General features: G+C 35.5%; 1 protein-coding gene across 1 annotated transcript in view; it reads left to right on the top strand.

Annotated features, from left to right (window-relative positions):
- LRMDA (leucine rich melanocyte differentiation associated) overlaps positions 1 to 21,953 on the top strand; it is a 607,167-nt gene that overhangs the window by 361,214 nt on the left and 224,000 nt on the right. The gene's annotated exons all lie outside the window — the stretch shown is intronic.

Below are 21,953 nucleotides of genomic sequence, written 5' to 3'. Positions count from 1 at the left end.
AGAGCCTGGCTGCATCTTTTGCTAAGGTAAAAAAAGAGGTGAAACCTTTTGAATGAAAGGACTGATAAATATGGTCAGATGGGGGACAAAAGCCCTAGTAATTTTTCTGTGTTTTAATGTAGAAATTTACAGGTACCTGTCTAATGGGCTGAGGCCATGTTATCAAATTTCTAGCTTCAACCTCTATTTCACATACCAAAGTAACTAATATGTGTCACTGAGCTTAAAAGAGTATTTTTACCCTGTCCAGGGAAACGTAACAACTGTGTGATAGACTTTTGTGCAAGAATGCAATTTTTTCTGACAAGTTGTCCCCTGCCTTGTATGTTAAACTTCTATTGCAGAGCTCACACTTCTGGTGTTTACTGGCTTTTATAAACTAGCTGATTCTAATTTTGTATGATGCTACTTAATGAGGTGTCCTGCTAATAAACATCGACAGCATCAGTGAGACAGTTTCAGTCTGAGCATTTAATACAGCTTGCATCAACTCTTGGCATCCTGCTGAAGCAATCAGAATGAGAATGTGAATTCTCCACTTTGCCTCCTTTTTCCATTGTTGATCAGTACTTGGTAACAGCAATCCGTGGTGTGCTCAGAGTGCATTAGTACTGCAGATCTTTCTTGAAATGCTGCTCAAGTTTTCAGTCTACTTGCTTTCTATTTGCTGCTTTTTCTCTAAAGTATACCATCAATAATTTATTGCAGATTTCCAATAATGCTGAATAATAATGTAGTGGTTATGGAAATGCACTGTTTGGTAGCATAACAGTGTTGCTGGATAAATGCATTATCATGAGTACAATTGCAGTGTATTACAAATTAATTCAGACTGATTAATTTATAACTACTAAAATGTTAACAGTTTTGATACAAACATTGCTTTGATATATTGTTTACCACTGCCTTTAGTTATTTTAGCTGCATATATGTAATGAAGGGAATAAGTTTTTTGAAGCTGTGGTAGAGATCCTATTCCCCGAAAACCATCTTTTGATCTGGCCAAGTGCGACAGCTGAGTTGTGTTAGGTATAGCATACGTATGTCATCTTTTACAATTCTTCTTATCTAATCAGATTTTGGATCTGGTGAAGTTTTTTTAAAATTTATCTAACAGTTACATCTTTCATTTAAGAGTCTACTCTGTGAATTGTATCCAACTTCATAGTGTAAGAGAAAAAAACTGTCTCTCAAATTTTAAGTTACTTTTCTGGATTAAAGCTCTTTTTAAGTCAATAGTTAAGGGTAAATTACTTAACAAATTTAGGGATAACATCTTTACCTTTTATATCTACAATTGAACCTTTTGTATAGTTTTGAATTATTTACCCACTAAGTCTTATGATAAACCATACATTTATTTCAGAAAAATTGCATAAGGCTCCAATTTACTGTTGTTTTTGTCATACTAAAGAGTTTTTTTCTTCTTTATAAATGGTTCAGTACAAATTACTGATGGTAAAATCATTGTAAATTATTTTTATGGCATGAATTAATGCTTCTTAAGGTGCTATGAAATTACCATCATCATATAGTATTATATACATATCACAGAAGTGGCTAATTTAAAATAAATATTAGATTTCATGCAGCTATTGTAAAGCACTCCAAATTGTTTAAAATTTGTGCTTATTTCCTAAGATATTCTTGCTTACAGTACACATGCATGCAAACTCTTTCTATGTCTGAGAAGACTCGTAGAATTTTCTCTGCATATATGCTTTGAAATGCAGCTAAGTATGTGTACAGCTATTGACAGCTCTGCTTGAAGACCACAGCAAGCAGCATTCCTCCACAAATCACAAAGATAATGTGCGCAATAACTGTACTTTTGAGTTCTGTCATGTGTTACACATTGCATACATAATGGGTTTTTATTCTCTAGCCTTCCTGTTTCCTGGATCTCGTGTTCTCTGTTCATCAGTTCCACTCCCACATAGCTGTTAATATTTTTGACCAGCTTCAGCCAGATTTAACAGGCAGGTACTGGTAATAACATTTTAAGCTTTCTGAAAGTACTTAGAGATTACACCTTGATCCAAACTCAGAGGAAGATTGCAGCATATCCAGTATTGGTCATCAGAAAAACTTAGTAAGTCGACATAGTAATATATAAGACCTTGATGGTAATGAACTTCCCAATAATGTGGGGCTTTTTCCCTTTCACCTGAGGCAGCAGGCACTGTGTCAGCCTATGCTTACCAGGAAAGGAGATGCTGTGATTAGTATTTATGTTGGTGGATGCTGCATGAAAATCTTCTGCCAGATTTAGTAACAACAGTGGGCCTTTTGGGCCTGCTTTTTCAGGAAAAACACCCTAAAAACAACAAACCAAGAAGAAATTCTAACTTAGGTGGCTTTTTTCCCCTATTGTAATAAACAGGAGATGATGTGGCTTATTCAGCATAAAAGGCAGACTGATGATCTAAAGAGGCTGTGATGTGGGGAGTTGTTTTCATTTTAGTCTTGACATGAAATACTTGGGAGAGCAAAATACCCCACCAAGAAAAAAATACACAAAATGAGAATAAAAGCAAGAAATTTCCATCTGACTAGCTTGTGTTTACTCAAATGCGAAAGTATCTAGCAATCACCAGTCATCACTAAGTCATAAATATTTTATTTTGTATAAATTTTTTTTACTTTCATTATTCCCTATTTTATTTAACAGAACACTACACTTTCTTGTGCTTTGCTTCATTTCATCTTTTGTTGGAAATGCATCTGTTTGTGATATGACTGTCTTATGGAAAGATACAATCATTTATTAGAAAACAGTTTAATGTTACAATGCAGTATTCCTTCTCACTATGTAGGTGAGCTAAACTTCATTATTCTGTTATGTTTATGTTTTCTTTTGTCAAAATATTGAACAGTGTATCATGCCTGCTTTTAATAATGACTGGGGAAGTCTGGCTGGATAAGAGGCATTGAGCCAGATGAGGAAGCCTTGTTTAATGACCAGACCATGACCTCATTTCACTGGCATAAGTGTAGCTCAAAGTGGAAGATGCCTGTCCAGTGTGAAGTGTGCTTCTGGGCATGACAGCATTTCACATCAGAAAGACAGCTCAAGAATACGACAGTCAAAATTGCTTAATTGTGTCTCGGCTTTGTAATTATTCATCTGTGCTTCTACAAAGAGTAGAGTTGTCATCTCTTGACATAATTATTTAAAACTGTACCCCTCTTTGCTTTATAGGTATATGAATTGTGCTTCCAACTGTTTCATTTTTCAAACTTAGGGATGCAAAAGCAGATGTGATTTGAGAAAATATGTTAAGGCTACACATTTTTACACTGCATATGATATAAAGAAAATGAAATTATGGCGTATTAAAGTACCTAATTTCATATTTTAAAGGTCTGTATTCATGATCATTTAATCTAGATGATAAAATGTGGATATATCTGTTTAAGTGTGTTGTTATGGATAGATACACACTGTCATAAGTCTTTTTAAGAATAAATTTAATTATTTAATACGGGGTCAGTCTGCTTGCTTTTAGCAAATACATATATTTCCCAATATTTCTCAACCCCTCTTCCCTTACTGCATTTTTAAGGTTAAAATTTTCATCTGTTTTAGTTTTTGTGGTGAAAAAAAGCAGATGGCATTTGGTCGCCAGTAACAGGTTTGTAGTTTATTGGGCCAAATCATCGGCGGGTATCCTTGGTTACACTTCCAAGTAACAAATTTAATATTAAGTGGAGTTATTCTGCTTCCTTGCAGCTTTACCAAAAGCATCTTGTCCACTGGCTGTAAGGGAACTCTGTACAACAAAAAAATGCATGATATGGGTGGTTTGAATCTTTCAATATTTTTTCACTCTCAGATGCATTGTTTTCATCTCAAGTTATAATTATGAAACCTGACATAGCATTTTTTCTCTAAGGAACAAAGATGGAGACACTGAAGCAGAAAGGCAAGTCTAATATCTGCATTCCATGTAATAAATATCTATGATACATGTCCACAGTGTTACTTGAAGGGTAGAAGGAGCTTATTATGATAGGAAGGGTAAATATTTAGGCAGCGCCATTAAAGAAATAAGGTGAGATAAAATCTGCAGTGTTGCTTTCAGACCAGGCAGTATTCTTGTGTTTAAGCTCATAGGAAAAGCTCTTTATCTAAGTAAGCAGCACTGATATATGCGTCTATTAAAGTCAGATGAGACATAAGGAATGATTTTAGTAATTTTTGTCCCAAACTATTTAACAAGAATCATACTTTTCTTGAATAGATATGTTCTACCTGCTTCCATGAATATAGGCAATACATTTTTGCCAATGTATCTCATGGACCTTTTTACACCTCTCCCCCACATAGGAAAATGAGGCTGGTTTTAAAAAGTAAATAAAAGGAGGCAGATAAGCTTTGGAGAACAGCTGCATTGCTCACAATCTTTCTCTTTTTACCATTGTCATTGTGTAGAGATCTTGATGTATGTATTTAGAGCATTTGAAGAACATGCAGAGTAAAGGGCTTCTAAAGTGTAAAGAATCATAGTGTCAGTGAACTGCTAAAATATAAGATATCTCTTTGAGAGAGCTTCCATATAACAGGGTCCTTTATTGTCAGATGTCATAATTTCACATACCAAGACAAGGACATGAACTTAAGGCTCTAATCTAGACTGTGATGCAGTAAATAATATTTACTTTAAGGACATTGTAGCAGTCATGCATTCATCCATTTTACTATTTGGAAAGTTTAGGTATTTTAAGGAGAAGTCCATACCATGTTTGTTTCCTAACATGCTGTAATTCCAGCTGTCAAGAGGGAAGAATAGACATGTGTGGGTCATATGTGTAATAGGGTACGGAAAAAGACTGTTCTTCAGTGTTGGTTCTTACATTGGTATTTCTTATAAAACATCCTCATATGTTCTTTGGGCAGGGATTATGTGGACTACATTTCACTATATTAAAGATACAGAAGGAAAAAGGTGATGCCTCTTTCCTAAAATTCTTCCCTTAAAAAAAAGTATATGATTGCCATTAATTCCATGTCATTTTAGCTATTAATGCTCCCAATGCATTTTTCAGATAGGAAGGGATGTTATTGCTGGAGCTCTGGCCTGAATCCAGTTCAGGTGATTACCTTCTGCCTCTCTGGATTTCTCTACAGTCTCCATGTACTAAGGCGTTCTTCTCCACCTTCTGCCCTAACCTCTTCTGTAGTGTTGCAGTGTGCTAGTTAACCAGCTGCTACTTTGCACCTGAAGTGCATGTATGTTTCATTAGTACTGAGCAAACGATCCCTTTGTAAGACTTAAAATTTGTAAAGCACTAGAAAATTCTCTGATGAATGGCAAAAGGCACTGCATATAATTAGTGCCTCCATTGAATCGAAGAAATTATTGTGACAACTTGTTTATTACCTCTGGGTTTGTTTTTGGTTTTGGGTTTTTTGTCTGGTTTTTTGTTTGTTTGGTTTTGTTGGTTTTTTTTTATATTTTCATTTGTGGGTTCAGATACATGGAAGCTTCAATAATTAGATGCTGGCTTCTGTATTATCTACTCAGTCTATTCAATAAAATGCCATTCAGCAGAATGTAACACCATGATATCTGACAGTAGGATCGCGATTGTCTTGGATTCTTAGTGGATCAATATGGCTAGAGTTTTATTTTCTAAGGATTTTTTTCTGTTTTTCTTTTGAAAATAGAAACACTGCTGGAGCAGAGCTTCTTGTAATTCCTCTTTTCTAATACAATGAATCTCATTATCAGACGACACCACTGTTAAGCATAGGGGTTGTTCATATGTTGAATTTTGTTAAAAAAGAAAAATGGATTGAATATGGCAGTGGCAAAACTCTTGGTCAGCTTTTGTCTATTATTATGTTCCTATAGGTGATTCTTCTTTTTTTTTTTTTTCCTGGACCTTGAGACACAGTATGCCACATGTAGTCAGTCATTTTGGCGAGTTATTCCCATTGAAATGGTAGCAGTCTTAAGTATCATGGTTAGAATTCATGTCAAATTTTAGCCGTGAAACAAATGTCCAATCATAATTTTTCTTTCTGGAAACTGTCTGTCACTGAAATATTTCTGGAGGAAAAAATCAGTGGCAAACTATCACTACCATAGGATCTACCTGGAATTTTACACACGTTTACAAGTTGGAAAGAACTGTCATGGCTGATTTTATATTTATTGCTTGTTTTGGCTGTGGTTGGGTGTCCCACAGTTTTCACAGCACGCTTGGCAGTGTATTTGTGTGCTGGGTTAAGATAAGGCCTGGCTTTGCTGATTCACTGACCCATGAAAATTTCCCAGCTGTTAGAGATAAACGTGGTCGCAAGGGCCACTGCCAGTGAAGACAAAGATGATTTGTTGTTGTGATCTTCTCAGGAGCCTATCTTGCAGCAAGGAACAACTAAAGAATCATGACTTCATCATGTAAAATGTGATGCAAATACATCGTATAGCATCTTAGCATGAAATGAATGCTAGGTTTTTGGTTTCTTTTAGTGTTGCTATAGTCAGATGGAGTTAGAGAGGACAGGAAGTAAAGGAAAGGTAAAATGAATGCACTATTATTTCTATGCACTTTGGAAACTGTGCAAATGTCCAAAAATAGTACTCTAGTGCCATTTTAGATACTCTAAAGTGTACAGCAGACCCCTGTAGGGATGACAGATAAGTATCTTATGTAGGAGATGTAAGTTTTTTTGAAGCCACCATGGGAGACCAGGCACAGACACTGTAGAGTGGCTAAAACAGCAGTAGAAACCTGTGTTTAAGCAGCTGAATCCTGCCTTTCCTGTTGTGCTAAAAGAGAGATTGTGTGCTTGAAATATTGGCAGGTCAAGAACACCAGAGCATCACAGAAAATAATCCTTCCCTTCACTAACATCAGCCAGAGTGTGGTCCAAGAGTCAGATAGGCCTGTGATGAGGTCATCTCCTAAAAGCTCAAGCATATCAGTCATTCTCTCTTCATTAATGACTAAGAACATGACCAATTTAAAGCTGGTTTATGAGTTATTTCAGGAAAAAAATTAATAATTAGTTTTCAGAGAAGGGCTAATATTTCTTCCCTTGTCTCCACCCTTACCAGAAAGGTATAGGCCAAAGGGCTATTTGTAAGAAATCCTGAATTTTTTTACTTATGAGTTTCTAAAACTGCTCCCTTTGTCAAAGAAAAAGGATGCAGCACAGTTTCATCTGATCCCTTAAAATCGTTGGAAGGTGCAAATTCTGGTTCCAGTTCCTGAATTTTTACTGAAGCTGATGCTAACATTTTTTCATTTTGTCCATCTTGCAGACAATGGACCTGGCATAAAGTCTATAAGATTTGGTGACTTAGGTCATGGATCTGTGTTTCAGGGGAAAATGAGGGGCTCATTGTGGGGATAAAAAACTAAAAAATATTTGTGACTGAGGACTGGTGTTCTCTTTGAAGGAATTAGTGAGATTAAAAACTTCTGCAGTAAACTGTTGCCCTAATTTATCTTATTCATCCTAGAAAAATGTTCATAGGAAAACATAAAAATAGTAATTAACTCTGTAATTAGAAGCATGTCTAAAAATAAATAAGGAAAATATCAATCACACTTCAAAAATGGCATCCCTTTGAATCCTGTTCTGTGGATGATCTATTTTAGAGGTGGGTTTTCTTGAGACTTTAGCATACATGGAACCTGTCCTTTAGTGATATGCATTTAATTTTCAAATGTATCTAAGGTATGATTCAGTTGTAATGTATTAAATGTTTTTACATCAGGGAACCTAGTAAAAGCTTGTGCATTGTCCCAGAGATGATTCATTTCTCTTTCAGCCTTGGTGGGGTTTGAAAACCTTAGGCATTCTTTCTTGTAAAAGAACCTGTGGGATATTTGCTTAATGATTAAATTACTGTTGCCTTTGTGATGCTAACTTATGAGCTTGAAGCAGGAGCTTCAGAAAAAAAAAAAAGTCTTCAAAAGAATTGTAAGAAAAAAGGTAACAGGTTCAGCGCTGCTTCTGGGGTAAAATGTATATAAGTTTTTTTTTTCTGATGTCAGTACAGCAAACTATGCTATATATCTTATTCTGGTAAATTTCATTAGGAAATGTATCATTTGGGTTAAAATAAGGGGTAAATTCAGGACTGAGAAATTAAGACTTTTTTTCTTCACATATTATAAGACTAAACATACAACTTTTCTCATGTAATAGTTACAAACAGTTCACTGTGTAGGCCAAATGCTCTCTAATGCAGTAAAATTAAGAAATAATATGCTTTGAAAGTGATTTATGAGTGTGGTTAAACTGCCAGATTTACAAAGAAATAGTTCAGATCTTGGGAAGCCTCAGGAGTCACGTCAAAAATGAATTTGACCATGATTTAAACTGCTACTTTTCTTACATGACATTTAATATGTGTACTTTGGAGGCCCATATGTCTTTAATAAAATAGCATTAAGTTTTAAATATGATATGAATGCAGTTAGTTTCTAAATTCATAACCTTTTCCACAACTCCAAAATGCTAACCAATAAGGGAGTCATACATGCAATAAAACATAAACCTTAGAAAATAGTTTTTTATTAGAACGGTTAGACATTTGGCAGCTGAGTTGTAATGTAATAAATACGTGCAGCCAATGTGGGTTTATCAGTCTTTGTTGACACTGTAAGCAACTGGGACCAGACAACTAATTATAACTGAGGAGCAAAGGTCATGAAAAGAATATTTTGTCCAGGGAATCTGTGCTTGCTAGGCAAACCCTATAATGCTAAGAAAAGTAATTTATTGAAAAGAAACACTACAGCATGCTTCCCAGTTGAGTTTGTCAGAGAATATGATGTTTATTAGAGAGTCATATACTTTAGGACTGTTCTGAAGTACTATGTGCATCAAAAATCATGAAAATATAGACATGAAGAAAAACATACACAATTTACTCAGGTTTTAAATGTTCAGCAAATGGTGGCCAAAGGTTTCATGAAAACAGCAAAATGGGAGTCCTGTCTATGCTGAAGTTAATAATAACAAAAGAATGTTATAATATTTTATGGGGTATTTTTGTGCAATTTGAAGTGTTCTACTAATTTTGTTAAAATAATGTATTTTGACATTACTTTCTGAAACAGAAGCTAGCTCACAGCAAAACCAGTTTTCTAGGTAGCTTGAGCTTTTACTCAGAACAGCAAATTCAGGTTTGCTTGTTGAGTTCCTCTATTTATTCAACATGCATAAAACAATACTGCAAGCCTGTTCATGTTTTCTAGGTAGTCTGACTTTCTGAAGAAGGCTGTTGAAACGGTGTGAGACTTGTGAAAAGACAGATTTTCTGTGTACTCTGAAGTGTGTGGGGAGGTGGGGCATAAAGTCTTGATTGTGGTATACTTTTTCCTTTAAAATGCGTTCAGTGATTTGATTTCTGGTTACTGTGGCTCTAGAAAAAATGACAAAAACTAAATTAAAAAGTCTGCTTTGAGATGTATTGCAAAGTATATATTGAAATGCTAATCTCTATTCCTCCAGAATTATGGGTCCCCTAGAGCATCCAGAAAATTATTAACAGCATGTAATCCAGTTTGAATGCATCTTTACTCTGTTAGCCAAATCTTTACATAATACAAATCATTCTACCTATAAAAGCACAAATATGTTATTGTTCTCAACAGGCAATTTAATGCAGCTATAGGGAGGAGAATAAGAGAAAAGAAGATTACAAGCTAGCTGATCATGCTTTTATTTCTCTTAAATCTCTCAGCATTTCTCTGTGGTTGTACTTGTTTAAAGATTGTACACAACTGTGCTGTCTATATGATTTGGAAAGCAAATCAGCCTAAATATGAAGTTTCAATGGGTGTAGTTTTTAGGGGATTTGATACATTTATCACAAATATACATTTTACCCCAGAAGCAGCTCTGAACCTGTAATCTTTTTTCTTACAATTCTTTTGAAGACTCCGGTTTTGCTGTAGAGAGCTCAGTTATATTTGCCACCCAGTTGTGCAGCTTTAGCTGTAGAATAGCTATTAAAGTTAATTATTTTCTGGGGGGTTTTCTCAAAAGGCCTATTTGTGTGAATACATACAGAAAGAATATGAATAAGGAAGAAACTCATTTTATTGAAATAATACACAGCTATCTCCAGTCATGCTGTGGAGTCAGGATCCTGCTCCAGTGGAATTATGCAAATGTGACAAAGTTTAACTCACAGTTGTTGAAAGCAGGAAGGTGGGTCCACTCTGGCGTATGTGTGCAAATTGTAGTTTTTTTATTGTTACATTCCTGCTGTATTATTCCTTGTATTATTTTGCCACCTGACTCTGGCTTGTGACTCTCACTGTAAAGTTTTGCATCTATATGATAATAATTCTTTTGCTCTTTTGTGTTGTTTTATTTTCTACTAAGCATGTGTCATTATGTTATACATCTACTACCTAATCACCAATGATTGGAAATTTATGTAAAATGTTTAGATATGAGTAAGCAGTCAGCCTATTATTATTATAAATTGCATACAGATAATAAATGACATTAATGTTGGCTTTAAACTGAAAGGTGAAGGCACTAACACAAGAGAAATCTGTCTAGGAAGAAGAATGGAGTAGGAGAGGCAGTGAATGTTCCTATTCTACCTGTTTTCATCAAGCCCATCAAGCATGAACTGGAAGAAACTGTTCATAATTCAGTAGAAAAAAAAATAATTTCTGAGTTTGAAATAGGGTGTCACCTGCATGTTTTGCAGTTAGCTGCAGGTCTAGTCCTTTGGATTGTTGAACATAAAGCATAAAATGTATTTGCTGCCGAGTCTTAGAGCTACACTTGGAGAACTTCCTCACTTTGCATGCATTTTGGCAGGAGTTTTGTGCTTTCTTTCATATAGCATATTGTTCAGGAGAAGTCTAACAGGTCACAATAATAATCCAATGCCCCAGGACTGCTCAAATTTTTAACTATCTTGCTTTCTTATAATACCTCCCAGCTTTTTCCCTTCCTCTTATGTGATAATTTTTTCATATCCTTATGGTCTGAGTAAGACTCTACAGGGCTATTTCTTCGAAATAACAATTCTAAGATGTTGTGTGCAATTTTGAAAGATGGAATGCTCTAATAGGCTAGGCAAAAGCACTGTGTGTGTGACGCCAAATTTTTCTTTCACATGGAGAAAACCTTTGAATTCACTTTTATTTCTGTTGAGGAGGCTCTGAAGGAGTAGTCTGTGGAGTGAGCAGTAGAAACATATGTAGATCTGTGCCATTTCAAACGGTCATTTCAAAGCAGAACACATTGAAATGTCTGCATGTGTTGTTCTGGTTTCAAAACAAACAAATAATCATTCTCTAAATATAAAATAGTGCTGCACTGGCAAGATTTTCAGCAATAGCTATACAGGTAATAGCCTGAAAGGAATGCTTTGGATTTTATTGTTTATCTCGGATGGTAGAGAGCTTGTACAGGGTGAGAAAATAATTCAGGTTGCTAGTAGAAAAATGTCTTTAAATTGAGCTCATGTGCTAGGCCAGTATGGTGCATGGTTTCTCAGAAAAGAACACACCTAACTTTCTGGGAAGCATTGCTTCAAGGCCATTGGCAGTTGCAAAGTAAGGAAAGAAAAAAATAGAATGAATTTTATTTTCCTGATTTATTTTTGAACATGAAACTCGCTATGTTATTTTTCATAACAACTTCTTGATTTAAAGGCAATAGCAACATAGCTTTTTGGGTCTTTTTCTGCCCCATATGTTTACCAGTTTCTCTGGAGAGAACTTCTGAAGACTTGTTGTTTATGTGAAGTGCTCTTTTGCTGCGCTCTTTCCTCCACCTCCCTGCAAGCAGAAATGAATAGATATGTTGTTGGTAGAGAACTTACTTGCTTTGTCCTCTTGAGGTCATTTTTTGGCAAGAGGAAAGTCTATTTTTTGATTTGATAAACCCCTAGTGGAATATGGTTTGGCTTGTAAAACTGCTGTACACAGAGCCAATGGTTGTCTTGTCCTTTATAGCCTGGTCTTCCACCTTCTGCCCAGAATTCAGGGGAAACCAAAGAGCACTGGCTGAAGCAGTGTCATATGAGAACTGCTGAAAATTTATGGAGCTCTAATTAAACCTCAAATGCACTAATTCAAGCCCTATAAATCTTGTGTAATACTGGTACAGTTAAGTTAACATGAGGGCTGATGTGGTCTGGGAGAACAAGGCAGATGCCTGATGTTCTCTGCAGTTTTGCAGCCGGGAAGCAGTTATGTTGCAACCTAGGCTGTCCAGTGATCCCAAAGATATTTCATAGATGTTAATTTAAAGTTTACTTTCAGTCAGAGAATGTTGAAATGTTGTGGGCAGATAGACCAGCTATTCCAAATGTGAAAAGTCAGATTTCTTTTTTTGGCTTCCCTTGCTGGGGAAGAGCTTTAGCTGAGGATTCTGCCTATACTAAAATTACCTGAAAGTGAGAGTAGTTTCTTCCAACCCATGTATCAACAACAACAAAGAAAACACTGCATTATCAGGGCTACTGTTTAGATGGATGCATGATGTATCTATTCTGTGTGGCAGAAAATATTATACTTTCCCTATGATTTCCTAAAGAAATAGATTAATCAAGTACTAATATGCCATGTAAATTGAAAATTGTAGCTATTTAATCTGAAGATGGAGAAGAGCTTAAATTGATGGGGTATAATTTTTTAATCTGTAATATTATCATGGTGGAATACTTTTAGTTCATAGAAACTTGCTGTAATGAGAATAAAATAAATAAATTACCATGACTGCACTTCTTGGCCTAGGCTGAAGTGCCATCCCTTTCTATCTATAGTAAAATCCTGCCTGTGATGCAGTGGCTAGAAACAATTAACATTATCAATAGAGCCAGGATTTCATGCTTTCTCTTCTACGCTACTTAAAGAAATACTTATTTTTCTGGTGTAATTTGTATTGGAGAAGGATTTTTTTTACAGGGACTATGGATTGTGTGTTTGGCTTACATGTGGGCTTTCAGTGCTGGTCCTTCTCCATCCAGAAACAAGTTAGAAAAATAGCATAATCAATTTTGCTGTGTTAGGGCCATCATAAGGCCTATCTACCAAGAAAAGCAGATGGGCCAGGTAAAAAGAAAATCTTGTACTCATAAGGCAGCCTGCGAACATAAGATACCACTGTTGGAGGATTGGTAGCGTGGCCCTGATGTGAATCCTGTGTGCAGATTCAGACATATGTTTGTGTGCTATTTCCAGCCCTCCAGGATTTAAGAAGGCTTTTTGAAGGCTAAGAGCTTCGTTGTCTTTACAAAATCTTCTCTTTCTCTGGGTTCTGTATATGTTGAGAAGTCTTTTAAAGCCCTATGTCAGATCTGCTCTTCGTGTGAAGTCTTTATAAATATTTATATAGCCCTACTGAGGAAGAGTCAATCCATTAGACTGCTTTAGGCTAAGATTAGCACTTCTGAAGCCTATTTAACCAGATATGAGTTTACTTTATTTAATAACATTAAAGAGATAGTAAAAGAAAGCTTCTTTATCAGATAATGGTAAGATCCATGAAACAGGTTTATTAATGTCTAACTATCAAATTATACTTGCCTCAAAATTCATGGAAGTAGCATAGTAATTGCCTATTTGATTTCAGGCAGATTAACATGCTTGTTAATGTTGAAACTGTTTCCAGTGTGTGCAAGGCCCCTGATGAGGTCAGCAGCCAGCCCTGCTTCCTTTATTCATACCCAATGGGGCAGTGCTGGTTTCAGATTGTATGGCAGCTGATGCTGACTTTTTTTTTCTTTTTCTTCTTCCTTCTCAAATATTTTATGGTGTTCATGGAGAAGCATCTTGTGATTCATACTTGACTCATACAGATATCCATAAATGTACCAATACTTGCCACAGGCAACTTGTGCATGTAGAAGTAAAGTGAAACAGCATCAAGGTAGATCTTGGCCTGCTGGTGGTCCAACACAGGCTGAAGATTTCCTGTCTTACTGTTAACTTCTAGGGGAAAAAAAGATATTTTTGGATATTTTTGGTAACACTGGAAAGAAATCTCCCAGGCAGAAGCATAATTTTATGGTTATTTTCGCAGACCTATATAAAGGGTAAGTATATTTTGAGTTTATTCAATGTGCCACATAAGAGACATCAGTCATTGCATGTGTGGATGTCTATTTATAGTAACCATCCAACCACATACCTCTGAAACAACCATTTCCTTTAATTTATATGTATTTATTATCCCTGAATCTCTGGTATGTTTTCAGAATTCTCTTGGCAGTAATATGAGAGTTCTGTAGCTCCTGAAACCATCCTTTTGTTATATTTTATATATACCCATGAGTTGAGGATTATACAATCAAGAAAACTGTTGTTGCTATTCCTTTGTTCTCTTTCCACCCTCCCCCCCGGCTCTAGACTAACATCTAGAATGTGTTAGTCCCAAATTCCTTCTATATCACTCAGAGAAAAAGACTTTGAGAGGCAATTGTATCAAGGAGAATCTTCATTCCTTCTAATTACTGCCTCTGAAGTAAGAAATGATGAATGCAGTTCCTCAGTTCGCAGCCCAGCCACTCCCACCACACAAACTGGGTTTTTTTGTTTCTTTTGAACAAAGGTATTCAGATCTCCATTTCTATCTCTATTTCTCTATCCATGCCTGCTTCTATTCTCATAAATGGATTTGGAATAATCTTCAAGATGATGTCAGAACAACATGAATAAAGTTATTTTATGGTGCAAGAAAATGCAGTAATACGGAAACATTTTCTTTGCAGTTCCAGCAATTGAGGTTAGTTTGCCTTCTGCTGTGCCTTTCCCTCTGCCACAGTCTCTAGAAAAAGTTTAGGCTGTATTAGAGGGGCTTGTATTTTCAGGAATAACTTTTTATCTGTTTATTGTGCTTGTTGCAACCTTATAAATATAAATGCTGTAGACTGTTTCCATGGCATACATTTGACTTTTTTTTTTAAATGAACCTTCTGCAGAAAGCTCTGGAGCCACTAACTCCAAGTTCCATACTTGACTACTCTTTTAATTCCCTTTGAGCTGTCTTCTGTAACTGTGCTTTTTTTTCTCTTTTTCATTAAAAAAAAGGTCATTACAGGAAGTAAGACTCAAAGTAGCAAGTGTAGGATTTTAACTTTAAATTTATTTTTCTTAATTTCATTTTTTCTGAACCCCTTTAAAGTTGGTTCAGTATGGTCATAACTTCAAGTTCTTCCAAATGAAAAAAGAAAATTAATTTTTATTTCTCTAATTCTCTCTCTTTTTGAGTAACTAAAATATTATAATTTCATTTGTAAAGAGGACATCTGCTGGGTTTTTTTCACCTTAGATCTGCACTTTGGTTGCTAATGAGTAGAGCTGCAGCACTTGCCCTTGAGAAGTGAAAACAGGCTGTAAGTGAGGAGAGAAAGTGACTGGGAAAATCTGAATAGTAAGCTCACTAACCCTTTTTCTTTAAAACAGCATGCCTCTAAGTTGCTTTGAGCAGCAATAATAGAGAAAAAGTTGTAGAAACCCAAGAAAAACATAGAAAATAAGGGGCTGAGTATTAACTGAATTAGAGGAATCTAGACGTGTAAATCAGTTTGGATTTATTTCTCTTATGGCATCATAGAAGTTGCAAAAATTGAAGATAAGGCCAATGTATCCATTACTGAGCAGCTGCACAGAAGGAAAGCCCTCACTAAACCTTCTGAGCACAATCCAGTTAAAGCAGCCTCATGCTTCCTGAACACTTTAACAATTAAAACATACCCATTAACACACATTTATGAAAGCCAGGGACTTTTGTTTGTTGTAAATCAATAAATACCACTTTAGTAAACAAGTTCTGTCTCTTGAACAATTATGTCCCCGGGTGATTATAACTGTCTGTGCCGGTTTTAAAGTACTTTTGGGTGAATTTAATCCTATCTAGTAGTTCCATTTGAATGTAGCATTTCTGTGTAAGTCTTATCAAAAGTGAACACATTGTTAGTAGAAACTCTGTGAGTGTAGTGTTTTATCACTGTATTTGTCTGACTAATATTAAGAAAGTTGAAAGTTTTACATACCATCCCAAAGATAACAAGAGGTCACATAGCAAGCCCCACATCTGCAGATTAGTTGCCTCTGAAGATCTGAGTCATGTTTTTCATATAAATCATGTGGAATGGCCCATTATGAACACCTTGTAAAACTCAAAAGGCTTTATGATTGTTAATAGCCTCTGCGGTAGTGATTTACTGGCTAATTGGAGACAAAATATTTTGCAGTGTGGGCTACGAGAATGTGCTATCCTATCTGCATAAATAATAATTTGTTATTGGTTGTGCACTTCAGGAGCAAGTGGAATGTGTATTACCTTATATCTTCCAACTAGATTTAACATTTCAACTTTTACTTATGACTTAAATCAACCTGGTTAAGGACAAAATGTAAAGTTGAATCGTGCATTAATTTTTTCCCCTTCATGTTATCCATCACTGTACTAACCTATGAACTAAATGTAAGTTGTAACACTTGTAATCAGTCTGTAACTGCAATTTATTCAATTGAAGACCATCTTATTAGTGTAAAAATAGTTTCAAGAGACATTTTTATAATGACTGTGATAAAACTTTGATGTATCCTAAAATGTGTGCAATGTAAGACATTTATAATAGCCCCAAGTGTAATATTAACACAGCCTTTTAATGCATGTAGAAAGAGATCAGTTAGTTTTGATTATATTACCCAATATAAGTTTGAGTCTCTTTTAGAGTTAAAGCATTGCTTGCTGGTTCTAAATGTCAAAATTATTGGAATTTGAGGACAGGTAAAAGGAGTGCCAGTTTTTGAGACTGCCCTGTACTGAGCAGGTACAAAGAGGCAAAAGGAGTTACTTGGTTCCTGCATGGCCATTGTCACTTAATGCATGCATGGACGTTGGTTTCTGAAGAGTATTGTAATGAGATCTTACCCACTAGAGATCTGGTTATAAGTTCCAAATGATAAATCAAGAGATAAATGAATCGAGATCCCATCACCCTGTGTGGATTCTTGAATATAATGGGAGTTGCAGCCTTGTTCTTTTTTCTTTTTTTTTTTAATTTTAATTTGTTATTTAAATATATTAAAATTATGCCATTGTAAAGACATGAATTTAAATTCTCAAAACAGATGAATGGAGCATTTATGACTGGCTTTTGTAGAAAGCTTCTCCAAATGATGGGAAAGAATATTATCACTTTGCCTTCAAAATTTTTCTCATAGTTGTCTGCTTCTCTATCTGTTGAAAAATTTGAAAAACTTTCTAGAATTTCTTTTTCAAATTCAATATTTCTTTATTATATTCAAATTTTAAGAATTAAAGCCTCTCCTGCCCTTCATTAAATGTAAAGGCCTTAATGTACATTTATATTACTGAGACATGGTTTTTCACTTGGCATGACATTATTGCATAAATGTTTCTTTTTAATCCTTTGAATGTGTTACTTTTCCTAAACATTTTTTCAGTGACCTTCTTATCCCACTAATTCTTTTGTCAGAGAATTTCTCTGACTTCCTTTTTCTACCTTTTTCTATGGTTATGTTTCATTAAAGTAACCAAGAACAAATTTCCTTGTGTTTCTAGGAAATCTATCTGTGTTTGATTAACCAATAATTGCAGGTTATTATTGCTTCTGAGTAAGGTGATGAAATAATTAATCATAATGACTGTTTAAAGTATTGTTAGATTTTGGATTCTGTATCCTTCAGTAAAATAATATTGCATTTAGAGTGGTTACGTAGCAATTTCACTGGATAGGAATGGATCTGTGGTGGTCTGTAAGAAACTATGTTGGGGAGGAGCAAGGGGGAAGAAAGACAAAAACAACTCTTTTGAAAATAGTAATTATTTAAATGTATAGTGCGGCAAGATATACCCAAAATCTTTTTGCTATAAATACAGAACTAATTTGTCAGCTGGCTTTCTTGAGCATTTCCAAGTGACGTTTCTTTTTTAGTGAAAAATTCATAAGAGGATAGCTGTGCTAGTTGTTCAGACAATTGTGTGACTGATTGCTTTCAGAGCTGATAGTGATTTTGGATGAGTTTTGCTGAAAAAACTAGCATTTCAGCATTATATAAGATGTTTTTATTTGGATTTACATTTTTGGCTCAAAATTCTGCAATTTAGCTGCATTTTATGAAATATATTTTAAATAATAATTTCATTTAACAATAAAAATATTAAAACTGTCACACCCTGTGGAAGAGTCGTTTAGGTACCTCTAGCCTATGTTTGCTGTGCAAACCTCACAGTCCCTTTGTGAAGTAGGTGAGATATCTGGAGATAATACTGCTGAGTTGAAGCTCAGATGTTCATCAGAAGACTCATTCTAGGATCATTATGGTGGAAAATCCTTTTCCATAAATCTTGCTGTAAATCACGTGAGTAAAACCCACCATATATATTATAGGCAGTCTGTCTTATCTGGTGTTGGTCACACTAACCTAAGTCCCTAAGACATGAAGGTTTGACGAGAGACAGCTTCCAGAGTTAATATTCTGCTTTCGTATTGCAGGATATGTGAGTAGTCTGAATTCCATGCCAGCAGAGAAATAATTAAATTTACTTTGCCAATTAAGGTCAGACTGCAGAGTAGCAATTGGCTTCAGAAAAAAGTCAAGTATTATTTAAGCTAGAAATTATACTCAGTGGCCAGGTCTTGGCAGATAGTTGGGCATCACTTTTTTGGAGGGGTGTGCTTCTTCTATCTAGTACAGAATAGAATAGACTCAGTTAAGCTTGTTGGAATTTCTTTTATGTCCCTAGTTCAAAAGCTTTATATGTGCCAGTAAGAAATAACTTTGAGCTGAAACATCTTGTCCACCACTCCCCACCTCAAATCTTTGCCCAAGACATTACTGAAAAACAAATGCAAAACCTGAATGATTTATTTATGCAGAGAAAACTCATGTGATTTTAGAATTGCAGGAAGAATCAGCTGTTATAAACCACAAAAGCATGTACATATGGTGAAGAAAGTAACTCGAAATAATGTAAAATCTGATATAAATAAAATGCGGTTACAGGTGCATATTACATACAAACATGTACTATGGAATATAATAAAAAAGGTGCAAGTGCTGAGACTGAAAACCATTAACATTATCCTGTTTCTCCAGGTCTGTAGGAAAATACAATGAAAATGGTAAATTTTGCAAAGAAAGATAGAAAAGTTTGTTAAAATGTTTATTTATCAGAAGATTTGTACAAACTTCCTACCTCCCCACCATAAAAACATAATCCTTCCATAGGTTAGAAAAAACCCTATGTTTTGTCTTAAGCCTGTGTGTTGCTCTGGGAGTGTCCAAGGCCAGGCTGGATGGAGCTCTGAGCAACCTGGTCCTGTGGAAGGTCTCCTGCAGGCAGGCAGTTGCAATGAGATGATCTTCAAGTTCCCTTCCAGCACAAACTGTTCTATGATACTGTGGTTCCATTACAAGACAATTTTTAGAAAGACATAGCACTGTAAATGAACTATCTGTAGAATAATTACTTAAACTTAACTCAGGGTAATGATAGGTAGATACTAATTGATAGATCAGTTGTATCTGACCAGGTCATATCTTTACAGAAAAATATTTACGACTGTGAAGTGGATCTAATAAAGAGACCAATATTATAAAATCAAAGCAGCAAAAATGGTTGCTCTTGCCTTTTTTTTTAAACCTAATTCCAGATTTTTGGCATAGATTTAGAAATACTGAAAAGTAATTAGATTACTTGTCTTATTTAATTCATCTTTGGTATTTTTTATGTGAGCTCTATGCCACATTTCTAGTGCATTCCATTCATTTTTTAGGAAGGTGTGTTTAGTATAATCTGTATTTATTTTACGTGTTTCCTCTGTTGGATATCAGCCATGTAAAATAAATGCTGTGTTTATTATCCTCTTTGACTGCAGTATTTCAAGGACTTTCCCTCTTGGCGGCTTCTTTCCAAGGGTTCTTTATGTCCAGACCAGTCAGACTGCACAAACTGGGATGGAAAGATGTGTGTTTGACTTGCCTCCCTTGCATGCACATTCACTTGTTTCTCATCTAACAATGTGGAATTTGGAACTGTTTTGAAAAAATTTTAAAAGTTCATGGGAGATCTGGAGCAAAAGGGGCAGAGGAATAAAGCTTTTTGAAAAGCATATTTGCCACAAAATATTTACACATACCAATAAAATATTTCTGTATTGCTGAAATCAATGTGAATTATCAGGCACTTGTGTGACAGATGAGTTCTGAAACAAAGCTGGTATTAATGCATTCTTTAAACCAGTTGTTTTATGACCGTTTTATTTTCAGGAAATTATAAGTTTTTGTTGTATATTCATGTGCTTTCAAAAGCTGATGAAATATTTAGTTTCTGCCTTGAGAGTCCAGGGGACCTTGAGCCTTCCTTTGTGCTGAAACAGCAACTCAAATGGTACTAAGAACCAAAGAAACTATAGCCACAGAAATTAACTTCTGAAGAGAGGTGCAAGCTGAGTTACAGAGCTTCTTGTATTTGTGGAACTCCAAGGATAGAGTGTTGATATAGTGTTCATTTAGCCTAAATATGAGTTTCAAGTTTTATGACTCTTAGGATGCAGTTATTATTTCAGGCGCTTTAACCTGGACTTAAGCTTCCTTAAACAACATTCATAGTTTCAGAAGAGAATGAGATGTGACTGTTTCTTGTACTAAGATTACTTTTTTTACGTACTGTTTTTAGGGGCTTATATTAAATATTCACTTGGAGTAACTGTAGGTGAACAGTTTGTGGTAATTGGGGTGGGGCTGTGGGAGCCTCATCCCCAATCGGCACAGCTGTGAGAAGCAGGTGAGCAGCATTGACAGCAACGAGCCATGGAGTGCCCAGGGACACTGACCAACCACCAAAGGAACAGAGGGCACACAGGTGCAATGCATCAACATGAGGGGGATAAAAGGCTGGGCTGAAGAACAAGATAAGTAGATACTTGAAGCCTTCTGAAGTGGAATGATGTTACTCTGTGTGGGCAGATGCCTGAAGAATTGTGATGAGGTATGGTGTTGCTGTGTATGGGTTGAAGCTTTCTGATATTGTGTGGTGACACTCTGTGTATCTCGGCTGTGGCATGTGCTGTGACATGTTCTGTGACAAGTAACTGCCTTTTCTTATCATAGGGCTTTGTTTGTAGTTTTACTATAAATTTTACTAAAATAAAAATAATGGCCACTTTTCTAGTTTGTGTTCTGCGTGCAAAAGTGAATCAGCTACATCTGAATTTACTTTTCATTAATACTGAGTGATAGTCATGTAGAAGATGACTACAAAATGAGGTACAATCAGGAAAAAGATCATTTTTTATTAAGTAGAAATATCAGAGGAAAAAGGATGCAAATTGTAACAAAACCGCAGATGAAGAAACTTTTGAGAAATCTAGGGAGAAAAAAATGGAAATAAATCAGTGGAGTTACCCCCATAATTCCTAATTTCTTCTGTTCTCTCCCAAAAGCCAGTCAGGTCTCAAAACAATATTCCACTTAAAGATTCACGTCCAGTTGTGGCATATCAGAATCTATAGGGCAGTTGATGACTTGGAATCATAGGCAAATTTAAACTTCTCAGTCTGGATCGTCCTCTCAGCTCACACTGAAAGAGAAGTGCAAAGCTGAGCAGCAATGAAATACTGGTCTTAATTCTGATATAGCAAGGATCGTCTTTCATTACAGTGGTTAGGCCTGGATTTACAGACGTGTTGAGGCAGATTTTAAGAGGTATCTTGGTAGACTTAGAAATCCATCTCTGTTTTCTCAATGCCCATTCTAAGCCAGAGAGAGTTAGATTTTTATCTGCTTGAGAAGTTACTAGAAGACTTTTCCTGCTTGTGTATGAATATTTGTATGAATGTAGATCTTAATAAATCCAAACAACTTCTACTGGTGTTGGGGTAATTATAATTAATGTCATCTTCTACCAAGGTTGTAAGCAGGACAAATGTTAAGAGAAAAGCTATATGATGACAGAAGAGGACTAATTTTAGTAG

This window comes from Motacilla alba, chromosome 6, assembly GCF_015832195.1.
Source record: "Motacilla alba alba isolate MOTALB_02 chromosome 6, Motacilla_alba_V1.0_pri, whole genome shotgun sequence".
Taxonomy (NCBI): domain Eukaryota; kingdom Metazoa; phylum Chordata; class Aves; order Passeriformes; family Motacillidae; genus Motacilla; species Motacilla alba.
Note: the sequence above shows the minus strand (reverse complement) of the source record. Positions and strands in the feature narration are given on the sequence as shown.